Here is a 25,577-nt window from a genome sequence, read left to right as displayed (position 1 = left end):
TGACAGGTTTGTTCATTAAATATCTTATGGCAGAGTGATCAGTATGGAAAAAGGTTTCATAGCCGGTTATGTAATGTCTAAACTTGTTGATTGCATGTACCACAACTAAAAACTCTTTTTCTGTAACAGTATAATTTAACTCAGTAGGAGTCAAATTCTTACTTGTGTAATAAATGGCATAAGGGATCAAATCCTTTTGTCCCAAAACAGCTCTTAGAGCTGTATCTGAAGCATCAGTAGAGATGTGGAAAGGGAGTTTCCAATTTGGTCCCCTTAAGATGGGTGCTTCAAATATTCTAGACTTTAAAGCTTCAAAGGCAGATTGACACTCAGGATCCCATTTAAACTCACAGTCTTTGGTAAGCAATTTGAAAAGAGGAGATGCTATCCTAGTGAAGTTTTCAATAAATCTTCTGTAATACCCAGTAAACCCAAGAAAACTTCTAACATCCTTCTGGAAATTTGGAACAGGTAACTTAGAGATGACTTCAACTTTGGATTTATCAACCTTAATTCCATCTCCTGAAATATGATGTCCTAAAACAATCCCTTCAGTAAACATCATAAAACACTTTTCATGACTTAAAGAAAGATTTGTTTCCTTACATCTTACCAGTACTTTTTCCAAATTTTCCAAAGCTTCTTCAAATGTATTACCATAAACTGTGAAATCGTCCATGTATACCTCTACACAATCATGAATCAGATCTGAAAAGATTCCTAATACAGCCCTTTGAAATGTAGCAGGTGCATTGCACAATCCAAAAGGGAGTACTCGGTAGGCAAAAGTTCCCCAAGGACAAGTAAATGTGGTTTTGTCTTGATCTTCAGGTGCTACCTGAATTTGATTGTACCCACTAAAACCATCCAAGAATGAGAAATACTTTCTACCTGCTAAAGTGTCTAGTACCTGATCAATAAAAGGTAGAGGAAAATGATCCTTTAAGGTTGCCTTGTTCAATTCTCGATAATCAATGCAAACTCTCCATTTACCATTCTTTTTGGGCACTATAACCAAGGGAGAAACCCATTGGCTATCTGAAATAGGGTAAATGAAGTTTACCTTGAGCAATTTCTGGAGTTCTTCTTTCACGATTTCCCTAAGGTTTGGATTCATCCTTCTTTGTGGTTGCCTAATAGGTCTGCTATTCTCTTCAATGTAGATGTTATGAATACAAGTCTTAGGATCGATTCCTTTCATGTCAGTGTATTCCCATGCAAAGGCAGTGGAATGTTTTTGCAACAGTTTAGTTAATTCTTCTTGTTGTGGTCTTCCCAAGTTTTTGTTAATGTTTAATGTTTTTCCTGGGAGGATTTCAACTGTATAACTACCAAAATCTTCCATTGAGAAGAGAGACATTTGTCTAGAGGAGAGATATTCAATGTCTGCATCTATCTGAAAATGTTCAGGGTCATATTCTAAAGGTACTTCAAAATTTTCTAATGTATTTAGAATTTGACTGTCTTCACTAATCTCAGAGATGGTTAGAACAGGTTGAATAGTATCTTCATCCTCTACCCATTCATCTTCTCCTATTTCTGTTATAGCTTTTGCTGGGGGATACAAGTTGAATTTCTTGGTGGAATTACCATCTGATATATACATGTCTCCAGACCTACAACTGATGAAAGCATCAAATTTTGCTAGCGAAGGTCTTCCTAAGATAATAGGATGTCCTCCTAGATTGTTCTTGGGAGTTAAAATCATAAAATCAACGGGATATTCCCAAGAATCTAGAGAGACTGGAATATCTTCCAATACACCATCAGGTTTAATGATTGATCTATCTGCAAGTTGCAACAAAGTAGGTGTAAAGAGAAGGTTAGGAAGCTTTAACTGATCCATGGTCTGTCTACTCATGATGTTGATAGTAGCTCCTAAGTCAATTAAAGTATTTGGGATTTCAACCCCATTAATATGAGTTTTGACAATAGGACTACCGGGATCCACATACTTTTGCATGGTAATCTTACCCATCATTATGTCTGCAATTTTTCCAACTAGGTGTATCCTTTTGGTATCTCTGGTTCTTTTTACTGTTTTCTTCAAACTCAACTCCTTTATTGTCTTCGCTAGAATGGGATTTTCCTTAATGGCTTGTAACAAGGGGATCTTGATACATACATTCTTCATTTCATCTAGGAAGCTATAGTCAGGCACCCATATCTGCTTTTCCACCCCTTTGTCAATTTGCAATCTTTCTGGAAAGGGAGGTGTAGCTAAAGGTGTAGGTTGCTCAACTATGGGAGTTGTAGAGGTTGATTCTTTTTCTTTTTATTTTTGGATATTTTGGTTTTGAAGTGATACTTCAGAACCTTTATTGACTTTGAGAGATTCCTCCTCAGAAATGCTTGGTTGTTGAACACTTGTGGAAGGTTGATCTAGGATTCTACCTGATCTGAGTTGTACTTCATTGAGAGGAACAACCATATAGGTAGGGAATGGTTTACCTTCCATCATGTAAGCATTTTGAGGGTTCCTATTATTTGGATTTGGTAATGGATGAGAGGGAAGTTGATTTGACTTCTGCTGGGATTGAAGCGAGAGTTGAGAATTTTGATTTTGTGGAGGAGGTTGTTGTTGTTGAGGGTATGGAAATGATAGTTGTTGACCTTGGTTTGGAAGTTGTGGAGCTTGCTGATTCTGAAATGATGGAGGATATTGATAGAATTGAGCAAAATCTCACATAAGGATTTTGCATGCTTTGCATCCATGCTTGGAAAGCATTTTGAGGTTGAGGCCAAGGTTGTTGCCAAGGATTCCAATTTGGTTGGGATTGAGAATTCATGGAGTTGTTAAACCCTTGATTCTGTTGTCCTTGCCAAGGTCTCCTTGCAATAAAACAGAGAGATTCAAGTGTATCTAGATCCTCTTGAAACACTGCTTTGAGGCCAGGAATTGAAGGACAATCCTTGGTCTCATGAGTTTATGAGAAAATTACACATGTTTCTACAACGTGTGCATCTAAGGGACATTCCCTTAAAGCATGTTTCTTTCTACATTTCGGGCAAAAGATAGCCAATGCCTTAGCTTCTGCTTTTTGTTTATTGTGAATCTTAAGGGTATCAAGTTGTTCACTAAGACTCCCTAAGATGTCAGTTTTAAATTCATCAAGCATACTGCCGATTTCAGCCCTACTCACTGATTCTGTTGCAGATTTATTTGCCCTAAGGAGAGAAGGATCTCTAGGCCCTTTTTGAGTTTTTGATTTGCCCCTCGAGAGATGGATACAAAGTTCTGCTATGTCATTGAGAGAAAGTTGAGAAATATCCCCTTTCCCCATCATGTTTAAGATGTCTATCCATTCATCCCTGATAGCTTTTAATAAGAGGGCTTTTAAGGTCTCTTCATCCAAGGTATTCATTTTTTCTCTTTTCAAGTTATATTGAAACCTTTCAAGTAAATCTTCTAGACTCTCATCTTCTTTTTGTATCATTTTAAAAACCTCATCCTTGTGATTAGTAGGCATGCAATAGTCTAAATACCTATCCAAAAATGTCTGTTTCATCTCATCCCAAGTCCTAATGGATTGAGTGAGTAACCCCATGAACCATTTCAAGGCTTGATCCTTCAGTGTTGAAGGGAACAACTTGAGTTTCTCAGAGTCATCCAGGTAGTCATAAGTTCGACACACCACTTCAAACTCAAATAAGAATGTTTCAGGGTCCTCAGTCCTTAACCCATGGAAGTTAGGGAGGACAGATGGTGATATGTTTTTCATAGTGGCTCGGGAATCCTCATTAACAATGGGAAACCCAAATGAATTATCCCCATTTCTATTTCCTCCTCCAATGGGACCTCTACCTCCATTATTGTTATTGTTATTTCCTCCTCCTCCTCTACCTCTACCTCTACCTCCTCCTTCTTCCTCTTCCATGATGATTCTCCTAGGGATTTCAAAATCTTCTGGTTCCTCTACAAAAGGTGAATGAGAAGAGATTTATCCTTCTTCTTCAGATGATTCCAATTCCTCAATTATAATTGGTCTTCCTGTAGGAGAAAGAGAAGAGTCTCTTGCTGGTTCAAACTCAATAGAAGGTGTAGGAGAGTCAACTCTTGGCTCTTGAATTCCAGGAATTCTAGGACTAGGAGTTTCGGTTGGAGATAAGGGGGGTGTCTCTTGTCTATCCCTTAAAGCAGATGGACTTGTAAAAATTGAACTTCGAGCTCTAGCTAAAAACCTTCCTCTAGAATCTCTAGCTCTATGCATGTCATTTTTTATTTTTTCTTCAAGTCAAGTTAATAGTTCTTTTTCTGATCTTCCAGGTCACTCTAGGTGCAAGAAGAGAGCATACTCAAGAAACTACTAAATCAATAACTTTCTCCTTTCTGATCCTCCAGATCACTTTGAAGTGCAAGAGGAGAGCATACTTGGATAGGTTATTGACCTCTTTCCTTGAAATTTTTATGTTTTTTTTTTCTCTAAGTATGGCTACTTAATTTCACTTCCCCGACAACGGCGCCAAAATGTTTAGTCAATTTAGTGTTCCTAAATTGATGTCATTAATTGTCAAGCCGGGGCTCGTAAGCTGATGAAGTGAAGGTGTACTATATGTACTTAAGCAACCGCTTAGAGTTTTTGTCGTTTGGGGGTGTTGTTTGTGGTTGATTTATCTTCCTAAAATGGAGTGATGATTATAGACAGATGAGTGCAAGTGTGTGAAAAGTGAGTTCTAGATGAGTGAAAGTGTGTGATTGGTGATTTCTAATTACTTGCTGAATTTGTAAAGGAAAAGAACTTGAAAGAAATGAAGAACTTGAAATGACTTGAAAGCAAATGACCATGTTCTAATGGCATTAGTCTCTACTCATATTGCTGCAAATAAAAGAAACAAGAAAATCACTTCAAGGACTGATGATAATGGTTATCTCTTCCTAACTCCCTGCTTCTACCACATAGTACTGTGTAAAACACGATTAGGAAGTAGCTGAAGACAAATCCAAGAATTGATAAAAACTCTAAATGACAAATTATAACACTACTAAGCCTTTTCCATCATACTGCTTCCTACATATGTGATTATGTGTAACAAGTGGAAAAAGTATTAGTGCCACAAGCCAAGACTACTTAAAAACAAGCTGCAATTAATTAGTGTTCTGTTCTCTGAAAGATAAACCATTCATGATAAAGAGAGCATAAATTAGTTAGCATCCAACTTGTAAAACTAAGATAAAAACTAATCTAGAAAACAGAGTAAAAAAGGAAGCATTACGAATAAGACAACTGCAACTACCATTAGATATTAAATCAAATACAACACACTCAATCCCGGGTTAAAACCTGCAAAGAAGCAAATCTGATCAGTGAAAATAAAGGCTGCAGCAATGAAAAGAAATCAAGCTGTACATAACTCAAGAAAAGGAAATGTTGTATGTGAAATAAAGAAATTGCAGAAGTATAAACATGAAATACTTATACAAGGGTAGTCATGAACGGGGGCCCTCCATCCATACAACCCACAGAAAACTCAGATGCTTTAAAACTTCAAAACAGCACTGTTTCCATTACTTTATATGCAGAAATACATAGTCAAAAGTGTTGGAACAGCTCTATAAAAACAGAGTTCAGAAAAGTGCTAAAATTCTCACAAGTTCATAAACTACAGCAGCTAAAAAGTTAACATAAGCGTACGCAGACGCAAGTATTTATAGGCATCTGCAAGATGGCCTAATGCGTAAAGCATAAAACATAAAATAAACTGAATATCATGCGTATTAAAGGTGCAGTGAACACGTCATATGCTTCATGGTCGAGCTGGAGGTCCTGGTCGTTATGGGCAATGAATCCAGCGTTAGATCATGTTCCGCACGGCTTACAAAACACGGACAAGTCATCTTTTCCACCGACGTGACCAAACAGCTTACGCATCAACGTTAAGCTGCCTTTATTTGACCGTAACTTGACCCCCTTTGACCGGAGGTACAGATGACGTGGCTGGATGAACTAATGGCAGAGGAACCTCGAGCACATATATTCCAACATTCCCATGTGGCTCGTTCTGCAAAATAGCACGTGGAACCTTGAGATCAACAAAATGGCTGCGGAATCATCAGATGGCTGCGGAATCGCTGAATGGCTACGGAATTGCCAGACAGCTGCGGAATCTCTGCAAATATGTCAAAAACTAAACAAAACAATCACCCATTAGCAAAGCTCACTTGATCATGTTTAATGACAACTAATGTAATGATCTGGGTGGAAAATGAGGCAAAAGAGAGAGGAAAGTGATGAAAACAGTAGGTAATGATGGATGATAAGGTGTAAAGTAGAGGCTCTACACCGGGCTGCGATATATATTCAGGAAATATAAAGACATTTGTTATGTACATCATTGCAGCAGATGATCATCCTACTCAAAGGATGATAATTTCAGCAGAGAATTATTAGTCTACCATCAGACGATCGTCTGTTCTATGTACCAAAATGAATTTATAAAGCTGAGCATGGGAATGCCCGCCTCAGCTAGATCATGAAAGCAGAATGAAAAATAATGTATTGTATTGTATTTTATTACAGGGCACCTCTCAGCGATTGAATGAACTTCGGATCCTCCTGATAAAGCATTTCACCCGATAAACGACCTCATACTTTAGGGGGTAACTGTTATAGACATTTTTGTGCCTAACAACATGAAGCATGAAATGTCAATAATCTGAGGGATCCAAAGTCCCTAAACATGTTGTTCTTACCCCTAGAGGAACAAGGTCAGCAAACCACAGCACTGAAAAGCAGTTCTCCACCTGAAAACACTAAAAAACAAGCAGTTTCTGGATCATGTCAGCTGCTCCACTGAGCATCTGCGCTGAATGTCAACTGCTCCACTCTGTACCTGCGCTGAATGTCAAAACTAATGAAGGCTACCTGCGCTGGGTGAGATTGGCCAAGTGGCACAGTCATTCTGCAAGGTGTCAACTGCCCAGGAAGCTTCCAAACTAACACTTGGGTCAAGGAATTCGCCTTGTGGTGAGTAAGAGGGTCTTGATCTCCAAGTGGAAGCAAGAATCTCCAAGTGGACTCAAGAACTGAAGATTAACTAAAGTGGGAGAGGACACTAGTCAGCTTCATGCCAGTCTCAAGATGACTCATCCTTTCTCCAAAACCCTATATATAGAGCTCTCTCATGAGGTCTAGGGAGGCTAGAATTTTGTGCAAGTAAGGAAGTGCTGTTGGTTTGTGTATAGAACTATTGGGTGATTTCTTGAAGGAGGTGAAGAGGAGATTTCTTTCTGCTGGGAGGTGTTGCTGGATTGGGCCTCTTATGGTTGTAACCCTCTCAGAACTTTACTTCTTCCATTAATAAAGTATTTGAGGTTCTTCTATACGCATGTGCCCTTATGGTGAATAGATGCTTGTATATTTGATTTATGCTAATCCCTGAATCGATTATGGATGTATGCTTCTTGTAGTTTCCTTTTCTTGTGCTTTTACAAGATCTTCGTGTAGCTGGGCCGGTGAAAGAGCAAGGAGCTAGGAGCAAGCAGTAAGGAGTGAGGACTAGATCGACTATTAAGCGCAAGATAACGGTTAGTAGATCATCCTTCTCTTCTCTCTCTCATCTCATAAAGAAGTAATCTTGAATAGCTTTGCATTCAGTTGTTGCTGAGGTACTATCACCCTTAGAGTGGGATAGGGTCATTCCGTATTGGATACTTTTCCCAACAACAACAGTTTCTACTGCATTTATGGAAACAATTCAAAAGCTACATGGGAACCCAAAGATTATTGTAAGTGACATACATCCCATTTTCACTGGAAATTTTTGGACAGAATTAATTTCTTGTCTCGGTACTCAATTAGCTCATAGCTCATCTTATCATCCTCAATCTGATGGGAAAACTAAGAACTATCATTCCATTCTTATTTCTTGCGGTGAAGGAGGATGGAATGAATTAATATGATAACCAATTCCTTCAAGCACTTTTCCTGGTAAAAAATAATTATATGATATGTTTTTGAAATAACACACAATGGAAACTTCTCTCCCAAGAGCATAAAAGTATAGATGAATGGCAAGTGGTCGTGGACTTGTTTGATATACATTACTGATTTTCTACTCTCAGCTTGAAATTTGTCCCTCATTTTGGATGTAAGACTCAAAAAGAAACATGGTTTCTTTGGGGTGCTTACATCTTTCATCTGTTGATCCTCTTCCTGTGAAGGAGTTGAAAGATCGTGTTATACTTCGATAGATTTTTGAGAAAGATTGACTTGGAATGTGTTGGCATGTCGACTCTAGCATTGCTATGTGCAGCTGCAAACTTTTACCCTTTGGTTTGAACTGCACCTGTGGTTGGCCTATGAGTCTCTTTCCTCCCTTCCAAGTTGCTTCCATGCAACTGAGCCTTTTGAGGTCTCTTTGGTTTCAAAAAAGCACATCATGATAGGGTAGTATAATATTGTGAAATATTATCCTGGAGCATTCAAGGAATTCAACTCATATTATATATATTATTACTTTCATGAATATCACTAATAAGGATGGGTGATGCTTGGAGGTGTAGGCTTATGTATAACAGGTATTGATTATTCGCATGATGATATGTGTCTCATTTTATCATATAGTATACTTGGAGCTGTTTTCTAACTCAATTGATAAATCCATACCAATGATTTTCTCAAACAAAATTCATAACTTCATCCCAATTATTTATGTTAAATCTATACAAATAGAAACACTAACATCAGTGCTTTGTTCTAACTGGATCCAGGTGTCGAGGCCATGTTTACAGACTTAGGCCATTTCAACAGGAACTTAATCCAGGTCCAAGCTATATGTCAAGGACATAATTATTAGTATTTCATCATACCTGCGTGCTTCATCCTCAAGTTTTAATACCATAATGAGAAATTTGGGTTGCTTGTTGCAGCTTGCTTTCTGTGTGTTGGTTTACCCATCTCTGCTTATCACATATACGAGACAAGCGGCTTATTTGATTAAAAAACCCAGGGGACATAGGCTCTACATTTTACAAAGCAATACACAACCTGTGTATTAGTCAATGTTCATTGTTTCCACTTTAGCAGCTATTGTAGCTAGTCAAGCATTGATTACAACAACATTCTCAATCATAAAAGAGTCCACGGCTCTTAGATGCTTCCCTCGAGCTTATTTTCCACGACAGGGCTGAAAAATGTTTCCTTATTTCATATCATAATGTACATATATTCACTATATAATGAAAATTCTAAGCATTTACCATGTTTTAAATATGCATTCATTTTTAAATTTATGGTAGATTATCTACGTATGAATCATGATTTGAAATCTTGGAATTGTAGAAGAAGAATACCAAAGTTCATGACATCTCATATGAAGTAAGTAGTGAAAAATGTCATTTTAATAGAGTTCTAGCAAGTTAAGGAATTTGTGCATCCCTGTATTTACGAAAATTTCACCAAGAGTTTGATTTCAGCAAGGAGTTTGATGGCTTTCACTTGTATTTTTCGAAACACCTAGTTGACAGAACCATGTAGTAGGAAAAGGACATTTAATTTTTACTCTCATGATGGTTTGTGACGGCTAGCAACCTTGTGTGCCCTCTTTAAAAGTAACAATTCATTCTTAAATATGTAACATATGGAAAAACAAAATCTCCAAATACAAAAAAAAAACTTAAAATAATGTACAAAAATATGTTCACATAAACAACAACTGCTACATGAATAATGGATAACCTCTATATGACATTAACTATAACTCATTATCATCCACCCTTGCTTTCAAGAATGTCCATTCACATGTTGCTATTCTTCCACACACTACTATTACTTATCCATATTCAAAACACACATAACTAATAGTTTCAAGTGTAACTCAATATCTTCCACCCTTGCGTTCAACAATGTCCATTCACATGTCACTATTCTTCTACACACTATTATTTATAAAATATCTATATTCAACATACACATAACTAACAATTTCAATTGCAACTCTTTATCATCCACCGTTGCTTTCAACAATGCCCATTCACATGTCCCTATTCTTCCACACTCTATGCCTTACGGCGTTTCCTCTGCAACAAGAGCTGCAAATGCTAGTTTAAGTCTATCAAACAAGGCCTTATATGAATGAATGTATGGAAACCATCTATCACCTAAATAGCTATAATATAGACTACTAGCCAACATATACATCAAGAAAATTCAACAAAACTAGGTGCTATCATAGCCATAATAACTACTACGCATCAGAGGACTTGCACGAGTTGGGTCCTTAGCACTCGAGCCTAATAGTTGAGAGCGATGAAGATAGAGAATGTGTTGCTCAATGTGGCCAAGAATGTAATGCCCCACTGAAATCTTATCCTGCAAATTTTAGTGGTGTTTACATTATCTAAAAATATTGAGAAATATTGGTCTAATATAAAATTCATGATTTATATTAATCGAATTCACAACTTACCTTCTCAAATTGAATATTAGGTAGGATAAGGTCTTCTTCAATTATTTCAAATTATATATGTATTCATCTCACATTCCCTAATGTACCCTCACATTTACTTGGGAGAATACATGGTCCTCTTCAACTCATTATCATATATATATTCATCTCACATTCCCCGATGTACCCTCACGTTTACTAGGGAGAAGACATGTTCCTATCCATTTAATTACATCTCACATTTCCCAATGTACCCTCACATTTACTTGGGAAAATACATAGTCCTCTCCATTCAATTATATATATATATATATATATATATATATTCATCTCACATTCCCAAATGTACTTCCACATTTACTTGGGAGAAGACATGGTCCTCTCCCATTAATTTCCCAATTTTATATTCATGTCACATTTCCAAATGTACTCCCAGCTTTACTTGGGAGAAGAGAAGTCAACTGTAAGGATGGATGAGAAGTTAATGACATTAATGCGAGGTGGTTGAGATGGAGAAGAGAGGGAGGGTATAAAAAGGGAAGGGGGAAGGGAGAAAATGGGAGGTGGAGTCTTGCTTATGATTTTAGGGTTGATTGTGATTTTAGGATTTGTTGTGATTTTTGGAGACCTTAAGAACCTTTGGAGGTTTCTTGGGTTGTTGAGATGATGGAAATATTGTTTATCTTGGTCTGGATTATTCATCTTGGATACACACACTACATTTGATTGGACTTGGGCTCGGAGGGCTAGGGAACCTATGGAGGCTTCCTGGGCTAGGAATTATTTCCAAGTTGGCTGGGAGGTAAATCCAGTTGGGTCAGTCAAGAGGAGCGTTCAGCAAGAGCATCAACTCAAAGACATCTCCACCAGCCACCAGTACATGTATTCCTCTCTAGATTACTCAGGTAAATTTATTAAAATGAAATGTTCTCCATAAGTTATAAGGATTAGAACGTAATTGTAAAATTTTATTTGTTTAAAAGTCTTGTGAGAAAGTAAACTATTGTCTTTTATTGCATTTAAATTCATCAGAAATAGATCTGTTAGAAGACCCTAGGAAAGGGCTCTTACACATGGTATTAGAGCTTTGGTTCAAAATCTAGACCCAAAGCCCACTAAACCCCAAATACTGATAGAAGGGCTTTAACCTCCGACCAAACCCCAAATTCTGATAGTAGAAGGGCTTGAACCTCTGACCTTGTGGTTGTTAATTTGTTGTGGTTAACAACCACACGCTCGCCAGTATCAGTGTCGTGGTTCGGTCCTTCATGGCATGAATGAAGTGGCATTGGGACTTTTGCTGCAGACATCTTCATATAATTCCAGTGTTTAGAATGATGCAATGTGGGGATTTTCAACAAATCGTTCTCGTTCTTGCTTTCTTTCAATTCTACATGCAGGGATTGCACACTTAAACCCTAATAGAGAAAATCACATTTCGACCTCCGGGGCCACGCCAGGAAAAGCATATGTGTGGGATCAAACGAGTGTGGGAGCAACATCCGCTCCCCAAGTTTCCATTGAATGAAGCAATGGAAACTCGTGTGAAATAAAATGCAATATAGGATGACATCCATTTGAAAGAAATTGTTTTCTTTCAAGGAAAAGTTTGTTTTTGACATTGAAAATGAAAATGCTAGATGGAGGGAATGTTGCTTTCAGAGTACCTAGTAGGGCAGCTTCCGGCGAGCTGAACAACATTCTTGAGTGCCAGATGCCAAATGTGACTTGGGGTGTTGTGCAGGGAGAAAGGAGAAGCTTGTTTCTCGAGTGATCATTTGTGATTACTTGAGAGGTAGCGGGATAGTCCTTGACGAGCTGGAACACTTAGAACTTCCTTCGACAGTGGATGTTAGGAAAGAAAGGATGGACTTCCTACAAAGATTAGGTCTCACCATCGATGACATAAATCAGGCTCCACTCATGCTGGGTTGTAGTGTGAAGAAAAATATGGTTCCCATCCTTGATTATTTGAATAAATTGGGTTTTCAAAAGTAGGAGCTTCCAATCTTTCTTAGAAAACATCCCCAAGTGTTGTATGCTAGTGTTATTGTAGACCTTGTGCCAGTTATTAAAATTCTGCGAGGTCTTGACATTGAGAGAATCGACATTCCAATAGTATTACAGAAGTATCCCGAGATTCTGGAATTTAAACTCGAAGGGAAAATGAGTACATCTGTCGCTTATTTGGTCAGTATTGGAGTGAACCCAAGAGACATTAGACCGATGGTGACACAGTGTCCTCAGATTTTGGGTATGCGGGTTGGTAAAGTGATTAAACCTATTGTTTCTTACCTTGAGAATCTAGGACTTCCCAAACAAGTTCTAGCTAGAATGATCGAGAAGAGACCGTATATTCTTAGATATGAGTTGGACGAGATAGTGAAGCGCAATGTGGAAAGTTTTCTTAGTTTCGTTGTACGGCGCAAAGCTCTTGCTTCTGTTATAGCATTGTATGCACAGATCCTGGGGCTTAGTTTGAAGACTTTGGTAGAATTTTAGAGAAGATGCCACAAGTTGTAAGCCTTCCTCATGTTCCAATTAAAAAACGAGTGGAGTTTTTCAGAGGACATGGTTTCTCAGATGAGGACATAGCAAAGATGGTAGTTTCTTGTCCCCAGCTACTTGTTGTAAATGTGGAACTCATGAAACATAGTTTTTATTTTTCTAAGGCTGAGATGAACAAGCCATTAGAGGAACTTGTAGAATTTCCATCTTACTTTACATACCGCCTAGAATTCAAAATCAAATCTCGGTTTCAAATAATGTCAAGAAAGGGTATTAGATGTAGCCTAGCATGGCTGCTTAATTGCAGTGACCAAAGGTTTGAAGAAAGACTGGAAGGTAACTATATTGAGAATGAGGACGTGGGTCCATTATTCTCTATGGGTGGAGCATTGGAATCACCAAGAGATGTTGTTGATTCAGAAGAGGAAGATGAGGAGAGTGAGGATGAAATTTTCTATAGACGCACAGTTTCTGTTTAGTAATGAATGATCTGCATTTTGCTGTAATTCATACATTCTGTAAAAGAGTTTTCTGTTGTCCTTAAAATCATGAATATGTCTAAACTTTTCTTCAAAATGCTCTCACGATCTTCTGTATAAAATTATTGTCTTTTTTCCCTTTAGTTTTGAGAATCTTGTTAGATTTTAGACTATAATTCTGTGAGAGGTGTTTCTTGTGGGTTTGTATTCTTGTGTTTCATAAAAAGAGGGATTGAAAATTAAAATAATGGCATAACCAATTAAGAAAAATTGCCTTTTAAAAGTTCAATCTATTTTTTTTAGAGTAAGCCGATCTGTCCAAATGTTGATTCCCAGCCGTGAAGATATGGATGTAGAGGTACAAGGTCAGTAACGTTGTAAATGGGTGGGCCTAGCATCTAAAGGGAAATTATCTGTCATTGAATCATGCGACATTTCTCCGTTACAGTACCTCAAAATTATGGCAAATAGACATGATAGAACATCAGTTTTGGCATCAATGTCTAGAGACAGTGCTTCATATGCTAGTATTTCTAGTTTTTTTTTAGGGCTGGAGTTTCCTTGTAGTCATGACTTTAGAGGGCTGTAACTCTAATTGTGTTATTGTGAAACTCTTTTTCAAGTAAATATATGTTTTATTTCTCCCATGAAAGGATCAACGCTGAATGGAATCCATTAACATTATAGGTGACAAGAAAACCTCATTTCTCATTGTTGAGAAAAGTGTGCATATGGCGCTGTGACCTGTTTGATATGTATAGACAAACTATGGGACTCCATGGAGATGGGGTGTTGTTTTACTCCACACTTACATATGTAGAATGTGATGCATTATAAAAGAACCTGTGGCAACTGGTTGTGATACATTAGGGAGAGATCTCTTTAATCAAATAGTGTCATCAAGAATCTATTGTTGAAACAACTAGTATACAACAATAATAATATTCTTCTAATTTGTCATCTTTTAATTCTAGATTTTTGATGGTAAAAAAAACAATGATGAATAGGGTGTTTCTTCGCTGTACATTTTATTGGGAAATACTAACAATTTTTTTTAGAATGATTCTGCTGTAATTTGTCATCATTATGCACTGCATCTACTCCCAAAATGTTCTATAACTTGTTAATTAATTTTGTAACTAAATCCTATATCCCCTTCTTGTCAACTAGTTTCTCACATGATTGCGAGATAAATTACTAGTTCCTTAACACCATGGTAATATCCTATGCATAATGGTACTTGGCATGTACCAGAGCTAGTAGATGAATAGCCTGATGTTCTAAATGTAGAATCATGTCCTATTTGAACTTCCCAGTGGTTATTGGTTCTATTCCACAAGAGTAGGAGGTCAAATGCACAGAAGGAAGGTGATTTTCTTCCTCTAATTTTACTCTCTCCAGGTATTGTTAGGAATATGGTTATGATGATCTTTAGATAAATTCAAATTTTGAATTAAAGCTTCATTTAACTATTAATTTAGAGGGCTTTCATACAAAAAACAGGTCGCCCAAGCAGTCCCTACAAGCATAAAGCGACAACAATCCAAGTGTGCATTGGCTTAGGCCACAACACCCACAATCTAGATTCAAGAGAAAATTGTTCATAAAAAAAATGATATCAAAGGGCAGAAGCCCAAGCATTAAAAGGCTAAAAAATGACCATGCCAGCCATAGGAGAGAGTCAGTTAGGATAATTCGGGGCAGGGCCCCATACATACATTGGGGAATTGATATGAATAGGCTAAACATGATTCAACCTATCTGCAGGAGGCTTTGGGGGCTTAAGCCCTTTTAAGTTCTTAGATGGAGGCTCAGACATTGTTTTTCATTGTGCTATGGGGGTGAGGACTGATCTTGAAACAATTTGGTACCAAAAGTTGTTAGAATTACTTAAACTTTTCTACAAGGAATAACATAGTCCATGAAGAAGAAGAGGACAAGTTATAAAGGTGACTACAATTTGCAACATACCTACACCTAAACACTTTTCATTGTGCTTGTGCCATAGTTAAAGCAAAGAAGTTGCCAGACAATTTCCAATAAATCGAATATTTGGTAATACATTTAAATCAAATGGCAAGAGTCTTTTTTTGTCTCATGCAGATGTGGAAGCTACTGCGATCCTTGGTGGTCTATAAAGGTGGAAGTGCTAGGAAAACATTAAGGTACATAAGCTTCAGTGGGCACATCCAAGTACTTGACTTGTAAACATTGGCACCTTCGTTTAGCTTTTCAATAGGGAATCCAACTAATCCTTCACCTTAGAGACCTGCCCAAGGATTGAGGGTCATATTCCATCAGGTATTTCTTGCTTCATTTGTTCAAAAAAAATCATCTAAATTTTTTTGCATTTGCAAACATTTTAATGATCCCATGGTCCAAGATCGATAATAATCCCAACTTTTATGATTCCTCAGGAAAGATTCTGCAAATAAAATATTGAGACCGCTTAGAGTATAGTTTAGGATCGACTGCAAATATTGAGAGGGAATCAAACTGAAGGGACTTGTAGGCATGCTCGAGTTTCTTGCTGATATCAACATAGTACTTGAATACCCTTGTTCACATGTTAGATTAAATATTATAGTGTGATCCATAAAATCGTTTTATACATCCCAGGAACACTTCGGGTAGTTTGTCATTCAAGTGAAGTGGCAAGTAGTTTGTCATCCAAAGTAAAGTGGCAATAGTTGTTTCTTCTAAAAAAATGTGTGCCATTTGGAGAATTATTTTGGTTTATAGTTTGACTGGTTAGTGCCATACGTATTTTAGATGTCCATGGTTTTAGATATGTCAAGCTATCATTCAAAGGGGTTAGTTATGTTACAAGGAACACCAAACCTGCATCTGTTCCAAAATTGGGTTGGAATTAATAACAACTGATTTTATTAGGCCTTGGTTTTACTGTAGTTGAGATTTTGACAACTGTTGTAACTACATTTTGTAAGTGTACACAAACATTTTCTATGTTCAGTAACTACTTTGTATATTAATCCAATTTCTTTTGCAGATTAATTTGACTCAGTTGATTTGTGTGGATATACAAGATTATTCAAAATTTAAGATAAAATGTGTATTATAGATGTTTCTAATTTGTTGTTGGTTTTATATTTTGAATTGGATATGTAATATTATTCAAAATATAAAATCAACTATGTAATGACCATGTTTCTAGTATTTTGTTGGTTTTATCTATTTGCGGTGTGTGGCCTTGAGATTTTGGGCATTTTACCATTTTGGTTTTTGCTGAAGTCGGTAGACTCTTGGGGTTGGAGTTATTTAATATTTGGTATGTGTCCTAAATGCATGTGAACATTTCGGGCTAACATGATTGGATAGGCTTTTGGGATGTGAGATGTTTGATGTGTCTAGGAAATGCTATGTGATATCAGGGTTAGCTATTTGTTTGCCATTTGGAGTTTTAAGTATTTGGTGTTTGAGTGCAATGCATTCAGGCATTTATTGTTTATATAGAGTCTATAATGGTTGCTTTTCTGAGTTTCAACTATTTGTTTTTTGTGTGCAGTACAAATTATTAATTAGCTGCTTGAGTTTCTGTTGATAAACTGAGTACAAGATTATAAAACTGTACACACTCCCAGATTATCAATTGGCTATTACATAAGCTGGTGTGCGGGGTTAGCTAACATAGCCAACCCTTTGGTGTTTGAGTTGTTTCAGATGTGCTTGTGGTATAGGCCCCAGTGACTTGCAATCAATTGGCTAGAAGTGGGGATTTTGGAATCTTTATTCCATGGTGCATTTTATGCTTGGATTACTTTTAGAGTAATCATTGTGTTAAAATATTCCTCGAGGATTCTGGCCTTTGATTTTAGTAAACAACTTTGCTTTAGTAAATGCTTAGACAAAATTAGATTTTGTTCTGCACAAATATGTTACCTTTGAAGCAATTTTTCCCTTTCATCACTTTTTGAGTCCCAGCAAGTTGGTAATGGCCTTCTAAGCAACAGTCTATATCAAGCCCCTTCTCTACGTAGAACAACATTGAGTCTCCTAATATAATATATCTTGCTATGCTGTTTTGATGTGACTTGATGGTGACCAATGAATGGTACCACATTTGTCCTTCATGAAAACCTTTCATAAACATGTGTATGTGGATGCTTTTGAAACCAAAGGTGCTTGAATACCTGAACCAATGCGACTTATGTACATTTTTACTTAATGATAACCATGCATAAATGCCTGCATATGGTCTCACTTTATAAGCCAATGTGCTTGAATACCTGAACTAGTCTATCCATGCACACAAATACTCTCAATATTAAATATTGATGTGCCTAAACGGTCTGGTGTTCAAATACCTATTCAAATTCTAGATAAAATTTTATAGTTTACACCTCATAAAACCTTCTATCCGTTAGAGAAATCTTTCTACTGGTATTTAGAATGTTTTCTATCATAGATTGTTAAGTTGCACTAGAAAATAGATCAGGGTTACATTTACAAGGAATGCCAAACCTGCGGGAAAATTACATTTATAAATTGTCTTTCTTAAGTGGTTTGGTGTTAACAATGATTACATTTATTTGGCCATGGGTTTCTTATGATTGAGATTCCTTTTATGTAGGAAAAGTTTTGTTGGAGTTGCATTTTTGACAGTGACAATCACAAAGATTTTTGTATGGATCGTAACTAGTTTGAACATTAATCCGTATTCTTTTGTGAATTAATTTGACCTTGGTGTGTGGATTATTATTCAAATTATAAAATCAAATGTGTATTATATATGTTTCTCTTACACTGTTGGCTTGTTATCTTTAGTAAATTCTCTTAAATTGTGTTTTCGAGAAGCTGCAATTTCATATTTAGTATCAGATTCAACTATCACTCTGGAAAAATACACTGGAGATCCATGAATTGTAGAGGATGTCAAAGAATAGAAGATTTTTTGTGATAGCAACAAAATTCACAACATTAGGTCAAACTCGGAAAAACATCTCTTTCTTTCTTCAATTGGAAAACATGATCAGAAATATTCTGCATTCGTTAGGGTTCTTATCCTTTTCAAAATCAGCATTCTTATCTTCTCCAAAATGATATTTTACATTATCTCTTCGAGGACTACTGTTAGAATTGTTCTTATCTCATCCTATGATTATCTTGCCTAATCTTAGAGGGACAAGAATCTTTTAAACATGCTAATAAGAAGGTTTAGAGAAATTTTGGGGAAGAATCTATTTAATAGGTGAAAGAGATGGGTTCCAGAACGTCAGATTTATGCTTTTATCAACAAACAAAAATTCAATTTCAGTTTTCTTCATAATTTCCGGTTAGGAATTTCTTACCACAACACATTTATAGCTGATTTGTTTGCTATAACTCTTCGGGTTCATAAGATTGTGTGGGCACTGGGCTTGCAATGTTTCACAGCTTTGCCACAATAAAGAAAATATGGGTTTCATCTTTCCATAGATTAAAAAAACAGTTTATTCTCACAAAAAAAAAAAAAAACCATTACAACCTTTTTTGCTGGACAAAATGTGGACAACTAGAATCCACAACTCGATATGTTGCTTGTTTCTTATGTTCAGGAGTGTGTTTTGATTTCATTTTTTTTCATCCTATTTTTCCATCACAGCTATTAGATTCTTAACACTTATTTTCCCATTCCATGGTCATGGAATATGGTATACTAAATGAAACCAGAAGTGACACCATGCCATCCATCCTCATTATAAAATCATTATAAATTATCATATATAATATAATCATTCTCAATCAGGCCCCCCCCCAAAAAAAATGAATTGGATTCTTCTTTTCGGAAATTGGTTATCTACTTTGTGATTTGCAAACTATTGAGCTTGAGGCACAACTTAATTGGCATAACTATGTTTATGACACTATAAAAAAATAATGGAATCTTATTTGTATCGTGTTGATCAATAATTTATACTATGTACCATATACCAAGACAGTAGCCAGTGTAATGATTTTTTTGACTCTAGAGTCCATTTGGAGCCTCATTGATTATATATTTTGTTGCTAATATGTATTGCAATCAGTGTCATTTTCATATATTCACCCTTACACGGTATATATATATATATATATATATATATATATATATATATATATATATATATATATATATAAGCATAATCCACATATTTTGTCACTAATGCCTTGGTATCTAAAAAAATATCTGTTTCATTAAAATTATCTATTTTTTTAGTATGCCAAGTCACTAAAATCATATCATCCATTCATTTAATTATTTACCATTTCTCTGGTCATATTGTGAGCTGCATTATATATCATGAAATTGTTTTAGTACTAGTAAACAATGACTAAATTTTAACCTTTGACATTTAGGGGACATTTCTCTCAATTTACAAAAAATAAAATATGAAAATAATGCTCGAAACAATTCTGAAGTTTTGAGTCTTTTACTTTCAAGATTAACTAATTGGTTTGGAAGATGAAAAACCATAAAATTCACTAAGGCTTTAAAGAAACTATATGCATGAAACTTATACTAGCACCTTCTAGTGGAATTGATAGTGCACTAATCTGTTGCTTGCCATTATTTTGGTTTTGCTTCCACCTTATAGCATATCTAGGTTCAAATGCTATTTTCCATGACAGATAGTTAAATCTGTTTCAACTCTAATTGATTCGAGGAGTTCCACAAAGATGTCACATGAGCATTTATGATGCCCATTTTTATGTACATAGCTGCCTATGTTAAGGTTTTAATTTGTAGTTCCATGTTATTATTTATGAACATTATGTAATATTGATGCATTTGGTTGGACACGTGAAACTACTTACGTTTGATTTTGATGATGAAAATTTTTGATGTATGACCTAATGTATGATGTACTTGGTGATGATTTATCTAGTGCATGACTTATCAGAGTTATAGTTTCTTCATGTTTGGCTTAAGTGGATATGATTTATCTAATAAGTAACATAATGAAATTATGATTTGTTTCTAATATGAACTACAAAACTGACAAGTGGATACTAGACTTAATAATGTGATGGTTATATGTCGTTTTGTTATATAAAGGAGTGAACGAGCTAACCCGCAGGGGGAAAGAACTATATGATAGCCCAGCGCTACTCTTCCATTGAGGGAAGGTCGAGACATCTCGTGGGGAAGGTATAATGCACATTTTTCTATTAAATTTGGTATCTACTTGATATGCACTCTTATGACATGAGTAAAATGAAAATGCTAGGTGGCAAGACTACTTGATTGGATTATTCGATGACAAGCCCAACCAGCTGTGTAGTGTGGTCCATGTTAGGGAATTGACCGTAATTGTGAAATAGGGGTGGAGGTATTTCCCACCGTGTATCCTCTGAAACCTGGAATCGTGGGAGGGCAGGGGTGGACACACTCCCATAAATGTGTGATGACGATTGCCAATTGCCTGCTGGGAAAGTTAGGTTGATGTATTTGACACTTCCACCATATTGATTTTATCAGTGGTTAGTATGGCCATTGCCACTGATAAAGCACCAGAGGACGAATAGGGTGGGAATGGAAGTAGGTCAGGATGGATAGGAGGATATAGATCAGTTGAAGACTCTTGATGGGAAGTAATGTCATTGTCTCACTTATCAAATTTCACTGTTATAACTCTCTAGTTTGTTATGCTTTCGAAGTCCTTGTATCTTTTCATTCTAACTTCGGGATGACTTTCTCTGAAGGAGGGGTGTATGTAATGCTCCACTTAAATATTAACTTGCAAATTGTATTAATTTTTACATTATTTGAAAATATTGAGAAATATTGGTCCAATATAAAATTCATGATTTCTATTATTCAAATTCACAACTTACCTTTTCAATTTGAATGTTAGGTAGGATAGGGTCTCCTTCCATTATTTCAAATAACATATGTATTCAACTCGCATTCCTCAATGTACCCTCACATTTACTTGGGAGAGGACATGGTCCTCTCCAACTCATTATCAATATATATATTCCTCTCACATTCCCCAAAGTACCCTCACATTTACTTGGGAGGAGATATAGTCCTCTCCATTCAATTATATATATATATATATATATATATATATATATATATATATATATATCTATATATATATATATATATATATATATATATATATATATATATGCATCTCACATTCCAAAATTTACTTTCAGATTTACTTGGGAGAAGACATGGTCTTCTCCCATTACTTTCCCAATTTTATATTCATGTCACATTTCCAAATGTACTCCCAGCTTTATTTGGGAGAAGAGAAGTCAACTATAAGGATGGATGAGAAGTTAATGACATTAATGAGAGGTGGTTGAGATGGAGAAGAGATGGAGGGTATAAAAAGGGAAGGGGGAAGGGAGAAAATGGGAGGTGGAGTCTTGCTTATGATTTTGGGGTTGATTGTGATTTTAGGATTTGTTGTGATTTTTGGAGACATTAAGAACCTATGGAGGTTTCTTGGTTTGTTGAGAGGAGGGAAATATTGTTCATCTTGGTCTGGATTATTCATCTTGGATACACACACTACACCTGGTTGAACTTGGGCTCAGAGGGCTAGGGAACTTGTTGAGGTTTCCTAGGCTAGGAATTATTTCCTAGTTGGCTGGGAGGTAAATCCAGTTGGGTCAGTCAAGCGGAGTGTTTAGCAGGAACAGCAGCTCAAAGGCATCTCCATCAGCCATTGGTATAGGTATTCTTCTCTAGATTACTCAGGTAAATTTATTAAAATGAAATGTTCTCCATAAGTTATAAGGATTAGAACGTAATGGTAAAATTTTATTTGTTTAAAAGTCTTGTAAGTAAGTAAACAATTGTCTTTTATTGCATTTAAATTCACTAGAAATAGATTTGTTAGAAGACCCTAGGATAGGGCTTTTACAAAGAAGAACATTTTGTTGCTAAATTTGGAATTGGATAAGTTGAAGTTCTTTATGAATTTCATAAAAACTTGGATCAGATTTGTCAGAGCCTACAAGAGAAGTCATGATAGCTCTAGCCATAACACTTTTCATCAGCCAATAAAGATGGACAATTTGTTTATATTGAGTGTGGCCTCATGTATATCTTGGATGAGGAACTAAGGCACGCCAATCTTCTATCTAAAATTCAACTTATGCCCGTTGATTTAATTATGCTTCCCATGTCAACATCATTTGTTTAACCTGAGCTGTATTATAATCCTAGGCAACCTTGTTAATGATTTGAGCATTAGTCTTATGGCCGCTTCTTCTTGTTTGTAGGGTTGACGATGCAACACTACTTCCATAGTTCCCCAATTGTCTATTACAACCCTAGCCCACATTTTTAGATGAGCTAGCACCAAGTGATGGACACATCATTTGAATTATCAACAAAATAATAGAGCCATAAATTGTCAACCAAATAGGACGAGCCACAGTCTAGAACATGATTGTCCGCTCGCGAGAAGGATGATTTCATAAGTTTTGATAACCCGACATGATAACATGAGATAAAAGCAAGAGGTAAACTTTGTTAGGCTCAAGCCTTTCATACAAACTAAGGGCTGAATAGGACAACCACCTTTGACATGCAATATTGTGTTCCACTACCATATGCTCAATTGAGTCAATAGACAGAGAGAATCCAAGGTTCGTTTGTCGCTTTAGGAAGAAGGCTCCATATGTCGGCTCCTCGAGCCCAATAACAGTGAGGCCCACACCATAGACGTAATAAATCAGATGGAGACAATTTAATCTCATTCCCATGCTTAGGGCCAACAATTCAAAGATAAAACCAACACCGACAAACATATATTCCTCCAACAAAAGACTACAAACCAGAAAAATACCATAGATTCCCATTCGAGATAGTAGAATGCCAAAGGAAATAGAGACTAGCATAGAAACAACAAACATTACATATGACAAAACCATAAAATCTTTCCCATTTTCCAGACAATGAGTACCATTTCTCATGATAATTGGATTGCTGAGATTGTTATTACGATTTCGAGAGACATTAGAAGATTGAGTAGGATGCAATTGAAGGGGGAGAAGGAGAAGAACATACCTGACTACAAAAGCCATGAACTAGAGAGGACTAGTCATGTCCCGGGAGAAGAACCACCAAAGCTTCCTTACAGACAAGAGAGTGATTTCCAAGATCCTATGCTTACCTCCAAGAGCCAAACCCCAACACAAGGAAAATTCATCCATGGGATGTTGAGCCCTACCCACCTGGAGATTAAGAACCTTGGGGATCGTCTCATCACCATTAACACATCCCATGTGTGCCGCCTCACTCACCTAATCACACATATGAGGGAGAGGGCTGATTTACCCTCTGACCCTTTCAACTATCATTTCACACATGGTGAGAGTCCTAAGATGGAAAATGAGCTGTCTCGCACCCCGATCAGGGAATATTTATATAAATATGAAAATTTTAAAATATTCTTATTTTTAATTGTATTAAAATCTTAATCTCTCTCTCTCTCACACACACACATATATATATGGTGTTTATTTAAATATTAAAATTTTATATACCTTTTAATTAACTTTAAATACAAAATTATGAAATATAATTGTTATGATGAATCGTTTTATTCATCTATATGGTTAAATCATGATTAATTTCCATTAAGAAAACTATTCGCTATCGAACTTTAAGAAACTAATAGATTAGTTGAGATCATTTCATACTTCTTTTCTATGATCGAAAATAAGAGAGTAGCTTTCCTAGATCACAATAATTTTCTGACTTATTAAGTGAAGAATATGTGTTTTATAATTTATAACTCAGACATATTTATTTATTTATTTCACATTTCTATATTTAAATATATATTTAATTTTAATTATAAATTTATTAATCAAATTTATTAAGTTTTTTATATGCTTGTTAATATTTTTTTAAATTTGAATCATTATGAATTAGCCTTGAGGGTTAACTCAGTTCATTGAGTCCCCATCATTAAAATAACCTCTTATATTGAGAGGTCAAAGGTTTAACTCTCTCGACACTCTCTGAGTTAGGCATCCTTGGGCTTGCAATGTTTCACAGCTTTGCCACAATAAAGAAAATATGGGTTTCATCTTTCCATAGATTAAAAAAACAGTTTATTCTCACAAAAAAAAAAAAAAAAAACCATTACAACCTTTTTTGCTCGACAAAATGTGGAAAACCAAAATCCACAACTCGATATGTTGCTTTTTTCTTATGTTCAGGAGTGTGTTTTGATTTCATTTTTTTTTCATCCTATTTTTCCATCACAGCTATTAGATTCTTAACACTTATTTTCCCATTCCGTGGTCATGGAATATGGTATACTAAATGAAACCAGAAGTGACACCATGCCATCCATCCTCATTATTAAATCATTATAAATTATCATATATAATATAATCATTCTCAATCAGGCCCCCAAAAAAAAATGAATTGGATTCTTCTTTTTGGAAATTGGTTATCTACTTTGTGATTTGCATACTATTGAGCTTGAGGCACAACTTAATTGGCATAACGATGTTTATGACCCTATAAAAAAATAATGGAATCTTATTTTTATCGTGTTGATCAATAATTTATACTATGTACCATATACCAAGACAGTAGCTTGTGTAATGATTTTTTTGACTCTAGAGTCCATTTGGAGCCTCATTGATTATATATTTTGTTGCTAATATGTATTGCAATCAGTGTCATTTTCATATATTCACCCTTACACGGTATATATATATAAGCAGAATCCACATATTTTGTCACTAATGCTTTGGTATCTAAAAAAATATCCGTTTCATTAAAATTATCTATTTTTTTAGTATGCCGAGTCATTGAAATCATATCATTCCATTCGTTTAATTATTTATCATTTCTATGGTCATATTGTGAGCTGCATTATATATCATGAAATTGTTTTAGTACTAGTAAACAATGACTAAATATATAATAAATTTTAACCTTTGACATTTAGGGGACATTTCTCTCAATTTCCAAAATATAAAATATGAAAATAATGCTCGAAACAATTATGAAGTTTTGAGTCTTTTACTTTCAAGATTAACTAATTGGTTTGGAAGATGAAAAACCATAAAATTCACTACGGCTTTAAAGGAACTATATGCATGAAACTTATACTAGCACCTTCTAGTGGAATTGATAATGCACTAATCCGTTGCTTGCCATTATTTTGGTTTTGCTTCCACCTTATAGCATATCTAGGTTCAAATGCTATTTTCCATGACAGATAGTTAAATCTGTTT

At 35.8% G+C, this 25,577-nt stretch overlaps 1 pseudogene; it reads left to right on the top strand.

Moving 5' to 3' along the window:
• LOC149213687 (transcription termination factor MTERF4, chloroplastic-like) overlaps positions 1 to 13,471 on the top strand; it is a 35,208-nt pseudogene extending 21,737 nt beyond the window's left edge.
• The last annotated feature ends 12,106 nt before the right edge of the window (positions 13,472 to 25,577 follow it).

Source organism: Pinus tabuliformis, chromosome 1_1, assembly GCF_031772625.1.
Source record: "Pinus tabuliformis cultivar Carrire ecotype Pingquan chromosome 1_1, CPIR1, whole genome shotgun sequence".
NCBI lineage: Eukaryota > Viridiplantae > Streptophyta > Pinopsida > Pinales > Pinaceae > Pinus > Pinus tabuliformis.
The sequence above is the reverse complement of the archived record's forward strand: the minus strand, read 5'-3'. Positions and strand labels throughout refer to the sequence as shown.